This window comes from Thalassophryne amazonica, chromosome 1 (genome assembly GCF_902500255.1).
Source record: "Thalassophryne amazonica chromosome 1, fThaAma1.1, whole genome shotgun sequence".
Classification (NCBI taxonomy): domain Eukaryota; kingdom Metazoa; phylum Chordata; class Actinopteri; order Batrachoidiformes; family Batrachoididae; genus Thalassophryne; species Thalassophryne amazonica.
In genome coordinates this window covers 159391653-159405109 of record NC_047103.1, presented here as the reverse complement: position 1 = coordinate 159405109, position 13457 = coordinate 159391653, and the positions used below count along the sequence as shown (strand labels likewise).

The window sequence follows — 13457 nt, the reverse complement described above, 5'->3', positions numbered from 1 at the left end:
GGAGAGCATTTCGTGTCGAAATAAAGCCATAAAATATATATATATTTTTTTTTAAAGTTAACGGTTTTATACGACGATATAAACGGAACATGGCAAAAAAAATGGACGGAAATCCATAAAAGGAGGTTTTACTCACATGTTTACCTTCAGAAAGCAATGAGCGCGGTGACAGAGTCGCTGCCCAGAACACCACTGCGCACACACGACCGCTTCCTGTAATGGCAGCCTCCGTATGGAATACATTTTAAAGGAAATTCCATCCTTCTCTCCCGTTTTGTGTCGAAATGAAGCAATAAAATAATTTTTTCAGTTAGCGATTATAAATGACGGAATAAACGGAACCAGAAAATAAAAATTGACGGACATCCGTATACAGACGGAGATTTTGGAGCCATGTATTATGTTCGTCAGTTAATCCTATTCAGGACTTGTGGGGTGCATCGGACCCCATGGCAATTGCTTTATCCATATTGTGCTCACTAAAGTCCTGAATAGGGTTAATGCCTGCAAAATCGCTCTTTTGTGCACTCTCATTCTGCGTTCCTGGACAGTCACCTCTGCGCTTCTTCTTGCTGGCTTTATTTCTTCCGTGGCGTATTTTGACACCGGTGAGCCATCGTTTAACTTTGTGTTCGTCCGTCATCATCTGCAAAATCACTCTTTTGTGTGCTCTCCTTCTGCATTCCCGGACAGTCGTATCTGTGCTTCTTCTTGCTGGCTTTATTTCTTCCATGGCGTATTTTGACACCGGTTATCCATCTTTTAACTTTGTGTTCGTCCGTTATCGTCTGCAAAATCACTCTTTTGCACGCTCACGTTCTCTGTAAATATGCTCGTCTTGAGTGCAAGTGATTGTGCCAGTGCACACACAGCGGAGCTCATCTGAGCCATTATAACAAGATGTTAAATCTATCAAACATACTTTTATAGCTGCTTATATGAAGGAATGAACATGCAACTGTTTTACCAAGCTATTACAATACGCATTACAAACAATTACCTTTTAGGCTGTTCCAAATATGTTCTCCACCTCAGTGCATGAGACAGAGACAGGAAAAAAGCTCCAAATGAAACGATCCTCTGTGATTCCAGAAGCGATTCATGTTTTCAACGTCCAAACTCTGACAGAAAATGATTAATCCGCTACAAAATAATTATTTTATAAGGGGCTTTTAAACACCCTCATCCTCACTACAAACATGCCACTATAATCCTCATTTGTTCTCGTAGTACCTCGTACACAAATTGCCCCACGCTGTTGTTGCTAAATTTTGAACTTCTTGAAATTTGCGCCACACTCAGAGATGAGCCTCATTAGCCAAATATTCTGCCTGTAAGAGCCTCTCAGAGCCACTATCCTCCCACAATTATTGAATAACTGGACTCGTACCAAAAAAACATGCTACATGGCTCATTAGTCATCCTTCATTATTCGGTGGGACCACGGCTTTAAGCCATCAAGTATCATAAATTTGCACTAGTAATGGTTAATAGTTTCAAACAGAATGCAGTAAATATAAATAGGAAGATGATTCCTGCATCGATGCTCACCTACAAGAGTGAATTAAAGCAAACCATCTGTAATCGAAATTGGCCACCTGGCACTGAGAACGTCAGTCAAACAGCTGCCTCAGCTGATTAAACAAACTGCACAGTTCAAAGAGGCAACAAGAAAAGGAGAATTAATGAATGAACAATACACCAAGCAGAACAAGTATCATGACTTCTCAGATGATATGAGCCAGTGACAACAAATGCATTTTATCTCTCCTCTAACACTCACGGATCAATAATCTTCAGCCGTGTAAAACTGCCTTTTCCTTTAAGAGTACAATTCCCACCAGGACTGACCTGTACTAAAAATGTACATTATATACTTGTGATACTGCAATGCGCTTCACAACATCATGTTCACCCAGTAGCAAAAATACAAGATCTAACACAGCAAATACATCCCAGTGCAGATCAATGCTTTGTGACTTAAGCTGTCTGCATGAAGCAGGACATGTGCAACGCTGCTCGACAAACACTCACATCGTGCACAAGCCTGACAGAAAAGGCGAGTGTCCTCCTTGTGTCTGATCCAATCAGAGAGGCTTCACCGTCCATTCATTCACCTATGACAGGCTGACAATTTGACTCACCTTCACATCTCAACTGATACATTTCATGGAGGCAGGCATTCATGCCAGCGAGTACGGTAAATGTTTTTTCAGGCCATATTGTTACAATTCTCATTGTTCAGAGACCAATCATCAGCAAATAAAAAGCGCCGCATGAACCGTAAGCACAAGATTTCCTCCCATAGAAAGCATTTATATAAGTTCAAATAGAAACTTTGTAAGCAGGCGTGGAAAGGCCAACAGGAAGAGCAATTCACTATCTGGAAGAGTGGAGATTTTGCAGGCTGCAGGCGGAGCGGGTAGTCATTTGTCTTTGTTTCTAAATGTCAGGGGCAGCTGCCACCGAAGGTCAGCAAAATGTTACCAGAACAAGGCCCTATACATGCAGCGACCACGTGCCTGGGAGCAGAGGGGGAGGAAAGTTGGGTCACACCCAGGTGGAATGACACAATGACACTTTTGCTCTCGTTTTTACTTCTAGCACATTGGTTTTTCATCTTAGCACTGCTGCACTTTGTGCGCTTTCCTGTTTACTCTGGAGGCCTCATCCAAAACCAAGGTCTCTCCTCTCGGTCGGCCCATATCAGGTTACCCCCCGCCGTCGTGATGGGTTGAGGGCTGCCTTTGAAGTTCTATCCTTCCCCTGACCTCCTTCACCCACCCACACCCGCAGCTGTAACACAACCTGGCTAAACTTACTCCAACCGCTGTCACCGACCCCCGAGCTCCTCTCTGGAACTTTTGTGCAAGATTGTCATATGCCCAGGGAGATGGGTGGAGGCCAGACATGGTCCTATCAACTCACGTGACAAAGCGAGTAAAGCGCCGACAGACAGACATGCAAACAGGAGATGCCAACAGACACACAAACTGAGAATAGCTTCCACAATGTCTCCTCTGCAGTTGCACACAGTCGGTCAGTCGGGTGGAAACAAAGGGAGCAGATCCAACGAGAAAACCATGCAGTTTTGTCATGAGCTGAAATCTGTTCCAAAACGTGCACCCCTCCCTCTCTCAGGTGTCTTTCTAATAACCTTAAGAAAAAATAAAAATAAAATAAATCACTTACATGTGCTCCCAAACAAGAGCAGCTAAATAACAAACACTCTTTTCCAACATTTTAATGATATTTCTTGAAGTTGAAGCTGTAACTGAGCTGTATGTCACACTGTCTAAATAACATCTTTTATGACTCTGAAAGCTGCATCAAGTGAGTCTGTGCAGTCCAGCATGTGCACCAGCACCATCGCATCAACAGGTTTAGTCCCGTTCGATTTTTAATAAAACGGACAAAATTTACACTGTGTTGAAGTCTACTAAAGTGCCCGGATTTTTGTGGTATATTGCAAAATAATAGCTATGTTTTTATTTATTTATTTGCTGTCCACTAGGTGGAGAGATTATATCTCCACACTGTCCTGGGAACATCTTGGGATCCACCAGCCAGAGGTGGTCAATGTGGCACGGGAAAGTGAAGGCTGGGGTGCCCTGCTGCAGCTGTTGCCCCCACGACCCGAACCCGGAAAAGTGGTTGAAGATGAGCGAGTGAGTGAGAGCTGTACACTAACTAAAAACTAACAGATTTACCAAGTTTTCTCCATGAGACTTTGCAGATGACATGAAGGAGGAAGTGCAAGGTTTAAAGTTCATGATTCATTTGATGGAAACTGGAAAAATCTGCATTTCAAATTTAAAATTTAAAAAAAATATATATTTTAAAAAACAACATACAGTATACTGGACAAACCCTACATGACATCACTCACAGGTTTTCTGAAAAGCAGGTTTGAAGCTCAAATAGGGCACATCTAAATGCCATCATTTTCATAGTACCTAACTCCGCCTACCAATAAGTGGTAAAGAGGTGGAGCAGGAGCAAGACCGATGTGACAAACAAGCAGAACACACCCCCATCTCATACCTGGCAATAGGGATGGGCGATATACAAGGTCTGTTAGAAAAGTATCCGACCTTTTTATTTTTTTTTTTCAAAAACCTGATGGATTTTAATCACGTGTGCTTGCATGAGCCAACCTTGAACCTTTGTGCGCATGCGTGATTTTTTTCTGTCGGTTGCGTCATTTGCTTGTAAGCAGCCTTTGTGTGAGGATGGGTGGAGTCTCTCGTCGTTTTTCTTTGCAAGGAAAATGGCGGAACGACTGGAGCAGCGCGACTGCATCAAATTTTGCCAGAAACTGGGCGACAGCCAGGTGGAAACCATTCGGATTATTCAGACGGCTTTCGGTGACGATGCTATGGGCATCACACAGATTAAGGAGTTGTACAACCAGTTTAAAGACATCCGCACAATGGTGGTGAGCGCGCCACGCTCCGGGTGGCCATCAACATGCTGAAATGACCGGATCATTCCAGAGTGAACGCTGTGATGATGTGGGACCGTAGTGTGACTATCCGAGAAATTGTGGAAGAGGTGGACATCAGCACTTTTTCGGCACATTCCACTGTGACAGAAGATTTTGCCATGAAAAGAGTTGCAGCGAAATTCATCGGCACGAAGCTGATGGCACAGCAAAAGCGCCAATGTGTTGAAGCCTCACAGGACATGTTGTGACATGCCCATCTCTTTAATTCAATTCAACTCAATTTATTTACATAGCGCCAAATCACAACAAAGTCACCCCAAGTCACTTCCACAGTGGCTTAATTTTTCAGCACCTGAGGTTGCCACTTGGGAAAAATACATCTAACAAAGCTATAAGAAAATGTTAGTCTGTCCACCAATTCATTTTGGCAAACCAAGTAAAAACATTGAAACTGTAACTACGATCATCAAACCTGTGTGAATGCTCAAGCACTCCCAGTGGAAATTACCCAGAAAGAATTTTCAGAAATTTATAAAATAATTCCCAGGTTTATTTGGCAGGGTAAAAAGCCACGTATTAAATATAAAACACTACAGCTATCAAAAAGAGAGGGAGGATTCGCTTTACCATATTTTAAAGGATACTTTTTTGCCGCTCAGATTAAACCACTTACTAACGTGCTCATCGAGATTTAAGGCTAGATGGGAAGATATTGAATTGTCAATAACAGACCCTCCAATCCAGACAATATTGGCTAATAAAAACTTAGGTAAATATATAGACGTGTGCAAAAATCCATGGATTGCAACTCAATTAAAAATATGGGGAAAAGTAAAAGAATTGTTTAAACTAGATGATAAAATTCAGATAATCCATTGGTGTGCGACTGATCCCGACTTCAAACCCAATATGTTGGACAATACTTTTAAACAGTGGATCTCTAAGGGTATTACAACCTTTTACTCACTTACTCATAATGGAAAAATGAAGGATTTTGACAGTTTAAAGGGAGAATTTCAATTACAACACGCTGACTTTTTTTGGTACCTCCAACTACAACACTACTTTCAACAGAATATTATTAATAAAACCAACATTAACGATCCAATTTTAGTCATTTTCTTGAAGGCGTATAAAAATAATTTGATTAAAGGAGCAATAGGAACACTTTCCAAAGGTCTACTGTCAAAAATGAGTCACTCCACAAACTATATTAGGCATAAATGGGAAGGAGAGGGTTCTCTTTCAATACAGATGATGATTGGCTTGATATATGTGAACTGCAATGGAGGTGTACCAATTCTCATAAATGGCATGAATTTAGCTGGAAGTGTCTTATGCGTTTTTTTGTTACTCCAAAGCAAAAGGCACATTTTGATGGAGGGGCAGCAGAATGTTGGAGACGCTGTGGGGAGCAGAAGGCAGGTCACTGGCATATATTTTGGGAATGTCCAAAACTGAAATCCTACTGGGTTGAAATTCAGGATGTTTTAATATCCATTTTTAGTGAAAATATATTATTGCAATTTCCTATTTTATTTCTGGGAAAGACCGAGATTCATTTTAGAAAATTTTTTAATAAATATCTTTTTCTGGTTTTAATAACAGCCAAAAAAGCAATAACAAAACGCTGGCTCCTGCCTGAGCCCCCTACAGTGTCAGAGTGGATAAATATTGTGAATGGGATTTATGTCATGGAATCAGTTACATTTGCAATTAGACTTAAAAAGAAAGTTTTTAATCAAACTATGGAAATAGTGGGTCCAATTTGTTAAACCTCTCCGCCCAGATTTCACGGAAGTAACCGGTGCTTGAGAGACTAAAACAGAACTGCATCCCTTTTATGTAATGGTGTCTAATTCTTATTCTGTGTCTCTTTCACTCATTTTAATGGTTGGCTTTATTAATTTTGTACAACATGCGATGGTCTTCTCTCTCATTTTGTTGTGTTCTTTCTTTGTTCTTTCTTTATTATTCTTTTTCAGAAAAATAAGAGTGGACTCTTGTAATGATCCAATCTGTAACTGACTCCCTCTGTTTTGTTTTCCACTCTTTGAAAATAAAGAATTAAAAAAAAAAAAAAAACCTGTGTGAATGCTCCAGCTACAGTACAGATACATCACAACAGCAAATAAATAAATAAATCCCATATTCTGTACAACTAGTTCAGAAGCAGCTCATTTATAATGTGTGGTGCACAGGACATGAAGCAACAGTAACAATGCAAAAAGGAACAAAAGCACATTTACTGGGTTTTCCAGATGTGCTCGAGGCATCAATTCTATCCCGTTCCTGCTCCACATTTCTCACTAGACAGTGAGTGAAATCTGACTCCAAACTCCTGCTGCATGCAAGAAAACAGAACAAGTTTGAGGCATCTATTTGAGGGGGACCATCCAGAATGCTGGTCATTATTTTCAACCCAAACTGTGCTGTAAGAGAATGAGTCACATTGTCACTGCACTGCCTCCATGCCCAGAATAACGTGCTTCCAGTCATTTGCGTTGTGGATACAAATTAAGTGTGCCTTAAGGACACAGACAGACTATTATCATGCCACTGCGGGGAATAAAGACGGGGCCAAGCGGCTTCTTAACAGATTTTATTGTCCTCGCTTGGCTTTGGCAGAGCAACTAACAAACAAACAGGGAATAACAACTGGCTGAAAAACTGTGCCCGTATGGTCCACGACAGATTACGACATGAGGAGATGAACCTACTACACATGACCTTTGAACCTCAAGGTCAATTAAAGTTCATTATCTTTATCAACAATGCTCTTAGCAATGGCTTGGAATACAGGCTATTTAATCAGCATCACATTTTCAGGTTGTTTGGGAACATTCACTTGTCTGTACCAAAAGCCTACAAGTGGATTAAAATGTTCATCAATCTAACAAATGATACCATTGGTCCATATTACTGTAAAACTATCCTCAAAGTACCAACTCCCTGTTCATATGAGATCAAACTTTAAAGTGATGATCGCATAAAAACAACATGAAACAAACCCAAACAGAGGATGACGTGTTGCAGCCTTTAGATTTTGCATGACACTCATGGCTTAGCCGCACAACGCTAATGGGTGATTTACGCCATACTGAACACACATATTGCTGAATCAGTAGTGAGATACCTAAAAAAAAAGATAATAATAATAGTGATAATAATAAGTAAAAAAAAAAAAAAAAAAAAAAAAAAAAAAAAAAAAAAAAAAAAAAAAACTTTTGGCAAATTCTATCATGTGTTTTTGAGTTATAGCATACACAGATAGACACACGTGGACTATCAAATAAACTCTTCCGTATCAGTTAACAGAGGTACCAAATAAACTCAGGGATAGTCAGTATTTGGATAGTGACTCCCCCTCCTGCCTCTGTACAGAGTTGAAATTAAACATGGAGTGTCTGTTGTGTGGGCCGCTGAAGAGGAGGTACTGCTGGCCCACCACCACCAGATGGCGCCCTGCTTGGAGCGCGGGCTCCAAGCACGAGAGGGCGTTGGAGCCGCTGGAGGTGACAGCTGTCACCTATCAACACCAGCTGTCACCCATCACCACCACTACAAAGACCGGACTGCAACTCCACCTCCTCGCCGAGAAATCTTCTACCATACAGGTAATTTTCTCTGCTGACTTAAAACATTGAGTAATAATCTGAACTTCTTTGCAGCTGTTTTCCTGTGGGTGTTGCCTTATCTGTGGGATTGGCGTTTGGTGTGATCAGCAACGGCTTCGCTTCACACCCCAACCAGGTAAGTGGTTAGACAGGAGCTGCACGAGTGTGTGATTGGTGGAGGTGCTCCCTCCCAAAAGAACACAGACTGTGGGATTACTGAGTGTGCGAACTCACACTCATCCAGAACTGTTTCTGTTTTCTGCCAGCAGTACCGGGTCTGACTGCTGAAGACAGTGGCCACCTGGGGAGCAGGGCTTGGCGGCTCCGGTGTTCTTCAGGTCCATTGGTGGTGGGGCCTGTGTGGGATCCGGCTCTTCTCGCACCAGACGTCTCCTATCTTCGAGCCTGCCACACGTCACCTTTTTGTCGGATTGATATAGCGCATATTTGTATCTGTCTGTATTACGTTGTGCACCTTCACAACATTAAATTGTTACTTTTTGGTTATTCCATTGTCCCTTCATTAACGCCCCTTGTTGTGGGTCTGTGTCACGACACTTCCCCAACAGGGTCTGTGCATAAAAATGGCTGCTATTCCTAAATGGTCAATGCAGCATTTTTGTTAAACCCCTTCAGTTAAAGGGGAATGCCTGTATGCTTATCTTGATTGTTTTATTGTAACCCCATTGTGGTGTTTTGCAGAGGCAACATTCTAAAAATGATCTTACTGTTCAATTACTCATGGATCTAACTGAATGATGCATCAAATAATCAAAAAAGAGCAATTATTTCCCATTGACGGTCAGATCAGAACGATTTGGCTTCATGCACATCTTCATATGGTGTGCAACGATTGTGTGAGATTTTGTTGAAATTGACCAACCGATTTCAGAAGCGATGCCCCATACAAAACTCAGATTCCCATATAGGCAACCAACTTTTTGTTTGGTTTGGGATGTGTGTGTATTTGAGAGGAGGAGTCTAAGATGTGAATGCGTGTGTCTGTCTATATGTGGCCCTACAATAGACTGCCCAGACTGTACCCAGCCTCTCGCCCAATGCTATCGGAATAGGTTCCAGCTACCCTGTGACCCTTGATTGAAATTAGTAAGGATAGAAAATGAATGAATGAATGAACGAACGAACAGACATCGACAGAGCCTGCCTGTGTGTCGGTGAAGAGTGACACTGAAGAATTTGCAAGAAAAAGGAATAAACATTACTACCTTATGCATATCTGTGCCATTGTCATCTGTTGCCAACAATACAAAACACACACATTTTATATACATATAGCTGAACATCTGTGCCACATAGGGATTAGAAATTCCGATGGAAGACACCACCAAAAGCAGTCGAGAACGACAGGGCTAAGGTCCTGTGTTGACTTCAAATTCCAGACAGACTAGCAACTGCTGGCCATCCAACCAGACAGACACAGTGGTGGTTGACAAGGAAAAGAAGACCGCAGTTGTGATCGATGTGGCAATCCCAGCTGACAGCAACATCAGGAAGAAGGAGCACGAGAAAATCAAGAAGTACCAAGGGCTGAAGCAACAATTGGAGCAGATATGAAAAGTCCAAATTGGTTCCAGTTGTAATAGGAGCACTAGGAGCTGTAACCCCCAAATTGGAAGAGTGGCTCCAGCAGATTCCAGGCACAAAATCAGAGGTCTCTGTCCAGAAGAGTTCAGTACTAAGAAAAGCTAAGATGTTGCAAAGATACTGTAATCTCCCAGGCCTCTGGTAGAGGACCCAAGCTTGAGAAACACACATACCACCCTCCCTGCCAGTACTTCGTTGTAGAAAAACAGAACACAGATGTGCACACCAAATTCTTCATCCTCTTTTTTCCTTGTGTCATATAGTCACTTCCACATGAAATATGGCCGACCCTATTCGCACGGCTGCTGTGTCCATAACTCATTTCCCTATTCGCACGGCAAGACTCTGGTGGCAAAACTTGGAACTACTTGTATAAACAAACATACTGCATTCAAGATGTCATAACTCCTTTAATGTTTGTCCGATTTTGATGATTTTCTTATTTTGAAGCTAAAGATGTCTTCTTTACAGTACACTAATCGATTTCATCATACATACAATGAAAAGAGCATGGTGAAGTATCAAAGCGTAAATTGTCTCACACTTCTAGATATTTATGAGAGGACTTACTATATCCCTAAGGATTACACCGGTGTAAAAATTATTTAAATATCATGCATCCTGTGAGAAAGGGCTAAGAATAGGCCTACACTGTCTTTTGATATTCTGACACAAAAAGCTTTACCATATATGGCTGTATTATGCAGTTATCTTCCTGTCAATATTAGAACTGCTAAGATTCAAAGAATTTACTACAAAAACCTATCAGTTTTATATGTCTACCTGAAGTTTTACTATGTCAATTTTAGAATAAAATGTTTAATCTTATATACTGCAACTACCATGCTTTTATACATTTATATTAATACTGTAGGTATATTGTGCATATCTTATTGTAAATTGCATGTTTATTTTTAATATGTAATCATATGGCGTGGATTTACTGTCAGCACCTTCATAGTTCCCAACTTCGCCACCAGGGTCTTGCCGGGTGAATAGCGGAATGAGAGTTATTCGCATGGCGGCCATGCGTGCGAATAGCCATTTCCATAAAATACAGTCACTTGCCCAGTTCCGGATCACTGCTGTAGTATTTGCACTGCCATTTCTCGTAATCAGCACAAATAAGCTAATACCTGGTACCAATAGAAAGACTGATGTTTTGTCTACAAACGACCACAAGCTCGACCGGATATGAGCCATCTTTGTGATCAGCAGAGGAATCAAAACATTCTGTGTCTGCGGTGTGCGCTTTTTCTCACTCACTCATACCTGCAAGTTTGAAAGTAAGGATCTCTAAGACGTAGCAAAGGTGAGTTAATTTTTTGCTCATAAAAACGCATAACAGTGCCTTTAAAAATCAAGTAAATTCTCATTTAATAAGTATAATTTATATCATTTTGTGTTCAAAACACATTCTTTGGCACAGTGTGTATCATTCTGCATTAGAAGGGCTCCAGCCAGATGCCAGGAATGCCCCAAAGTGACACAGAGTGTCGTAATCCAGAACCGGGCAAAGTGATCCATTTCTGGCAAATATTTCCACCACACATAATGTGGCTTCACACTATAAGTAGAAGGGCTACCCCATCCAGACTTCTTCAGGGGGATAACATCCAAATACCCAATACAACAATACGCAATTAAAGGACATTCAGTTGCATTATGGCTCCATATCCGGTTGTTAAGCGTTGACGTAACGCATCGTAATAAATCTGTTTCCGGGTCCAAAGACCTCCAAGTTTACAATTAAAGTTACGTCTGTTTGATCCCTTTAAGGATTTACAGTTTAAGTTTAGTTTGTGTTTACATTGTGCGCAAACCTCCGTCCCTCCCTTCTCCGCCTCCACCTCCGTTAACCGCATTCGTCTGGTTCTATGGTCAGAACACTTAATAAAACTTTTTTCTTTTACTTTACATATTTTATTATGCACAGTTAAAATATACATGTCTGCTTGTTAATAAAAAAAAAATTATTAAAATAAACAGGACGTTAAAGTGCAAACTTCATTTTCTCCCCAAACGACATGAACAGGAAGCGACTGCAGTTCACAGCAACTCCCATTGAAAATAACGGAGAAACAACCTGAGCGTCTGACATTTTTACATAAAACAAATGCAGTAACAACGTCTAAAAACCCAGTTAATATATCCAGGAGAGTTTTTGGTCACAATATACAAAGAGTTTTATGTTGCGATGTTAATGCTATTGTCCATGTGCAACGGTGTAAGTGCAGCCTGATCAGAGCATCTCAGTGCAGTTCTCAATGTTAATGACAGCGCGCCTTTTTTGTTTGGAGCATGAAGTTGAAAATCGCATGATGCATTACGTCACACTTAACAACCGGATAGTGGGACTTTAAAAAAGATGATCCGGAACTGGGCAAACGTCTGTATATAAAAGTAAACTTATCTGTTAAGAGTGAATCTACACAATACGCCTTTTAAAGCTCAGCCAACTGAGTGCCCCGCCACCCGGACCAAAAAAAAAAAGGGCTGACTACGCCCCTGTACAAGTGGATAGCGATATTCCACTGGGAATAACCGCTGGTCACAATGGCTGTGTGACTGCCGGTGTCATTCAACAAAGGGAACCACAGCGCTGTTCTTGTCTTTCAATGAGGCAGGTCCTGAAATGTTTATGTGAAAACAATCATCTAACAAGGATTAACAGATGTCCCGTAGTGTTTAAAGGACATTTGATAAATCCACATCCACCGAGACAAACCCATCGGCCATTACCGAGAGCGGATCGCCTCCTGCCGCTAAACAGGGTGGAGACTGCACATCTCTGCTGCTCGGTTCGAGAAAAAAAAAAGATTTAAAAAAAGAAAGAAATAAAACAACGACAGAGCTTGAAGCAGAAAACTTACAAATATAATAACGACAGACTGGTTGTGAATTGTCGCTCCTCTGGAAGCTGCGGCTTTTTTTTCCCAGCCGGCCCCGAACGCACACCCTTTCTCCACAAGAAAAGGTTTGTTCATTAGCCGCAACACAAACCCCTTTTAAACAGATGCAAAAAAAAAACACCACACAACACCGTTCCTAACACCAAACAAAAGCAAGGCCACGCTTGTTTGTTTTTTTTATAAACACCAAATGATACATTTCTTTCAAAAGTCCTGTGAAAGACGTGCTACTCCTCCGTTATCCCGACCGAGCACACAAGCTAGTTTCCACAATTTGGAATAATACCCGAGCCGATATTCATTTTTGACAGACTTTACAAAAATACAAGACGGTAAAGACGTTAGAGTACGAACACATAGAGGAATATTAAATAAAATCACTTACAGTTAAAAGGGATTCACAAAGGAGCTCCTGTGATATCCAACGGGAATGAGCTCCACCGCCCTCAGAGGAAAGAGGACTAAAAATACAGAAATTCTTACTCTTATTTTTTGGAAGACGAGTCTATTTGAAGCTGTTAATTGAGTCCATGTTTCCACACATCGCCTGGTCTAATCCATTCTTCTGTCCGGGAGCAGCTGAACAGACACGCTGCTGCTGCGGGTTCGTTTCCTGTCCAGCCTGAGTCCATGCTGCCTTCACGACCTGTCGGAAATACGTGGATATTAGAGGTGAGCGCAGGTCTGGAGACAACACCAGCGGGCTTTTTAGATAAATAACTGATTACATTATTTTCTTCTTCATATTTTGTCACCGAAATGTAACCGGTATGAACATTTATATCCCATAGCAATACAACACCAGCTACATTGCATGATGCACGGGAGACCTTGAATGCAACCAAATACAAGATGGGCAACCCAAAGTGAAGCAAA

The 13457-nt window shown here is 41.2% G+C and overlaps 1 protein-coding gene across 3 annotated transcripts in view; it reads right to left on the bottom strand.

Moving 5' to 3' along the window:
* raph1b (Ras association (RalGDS/AF-6) and pleckstrin homology domains 1b) overlaps positions 1–13191 on the bottom strand; it is a 107637-nt gene extending 94446 nt beyond the window's left edge. The window contains exon 1 of one of the 3 annotated variants that reach the window (XM_034177472.1): positions 12967–13191. The gene's annotated coding sequence lies outside the window, so the exon portion shown is untranslated. The remainder of the gene's footprint in view (positions 1–12966) is intronic. The other 2 variants (XM_034177475.1, XM_034177473.1) reach the window with 2 other exon arrangements.
* Positions 13192–13457: the final 266 nt, after the last annotated feature.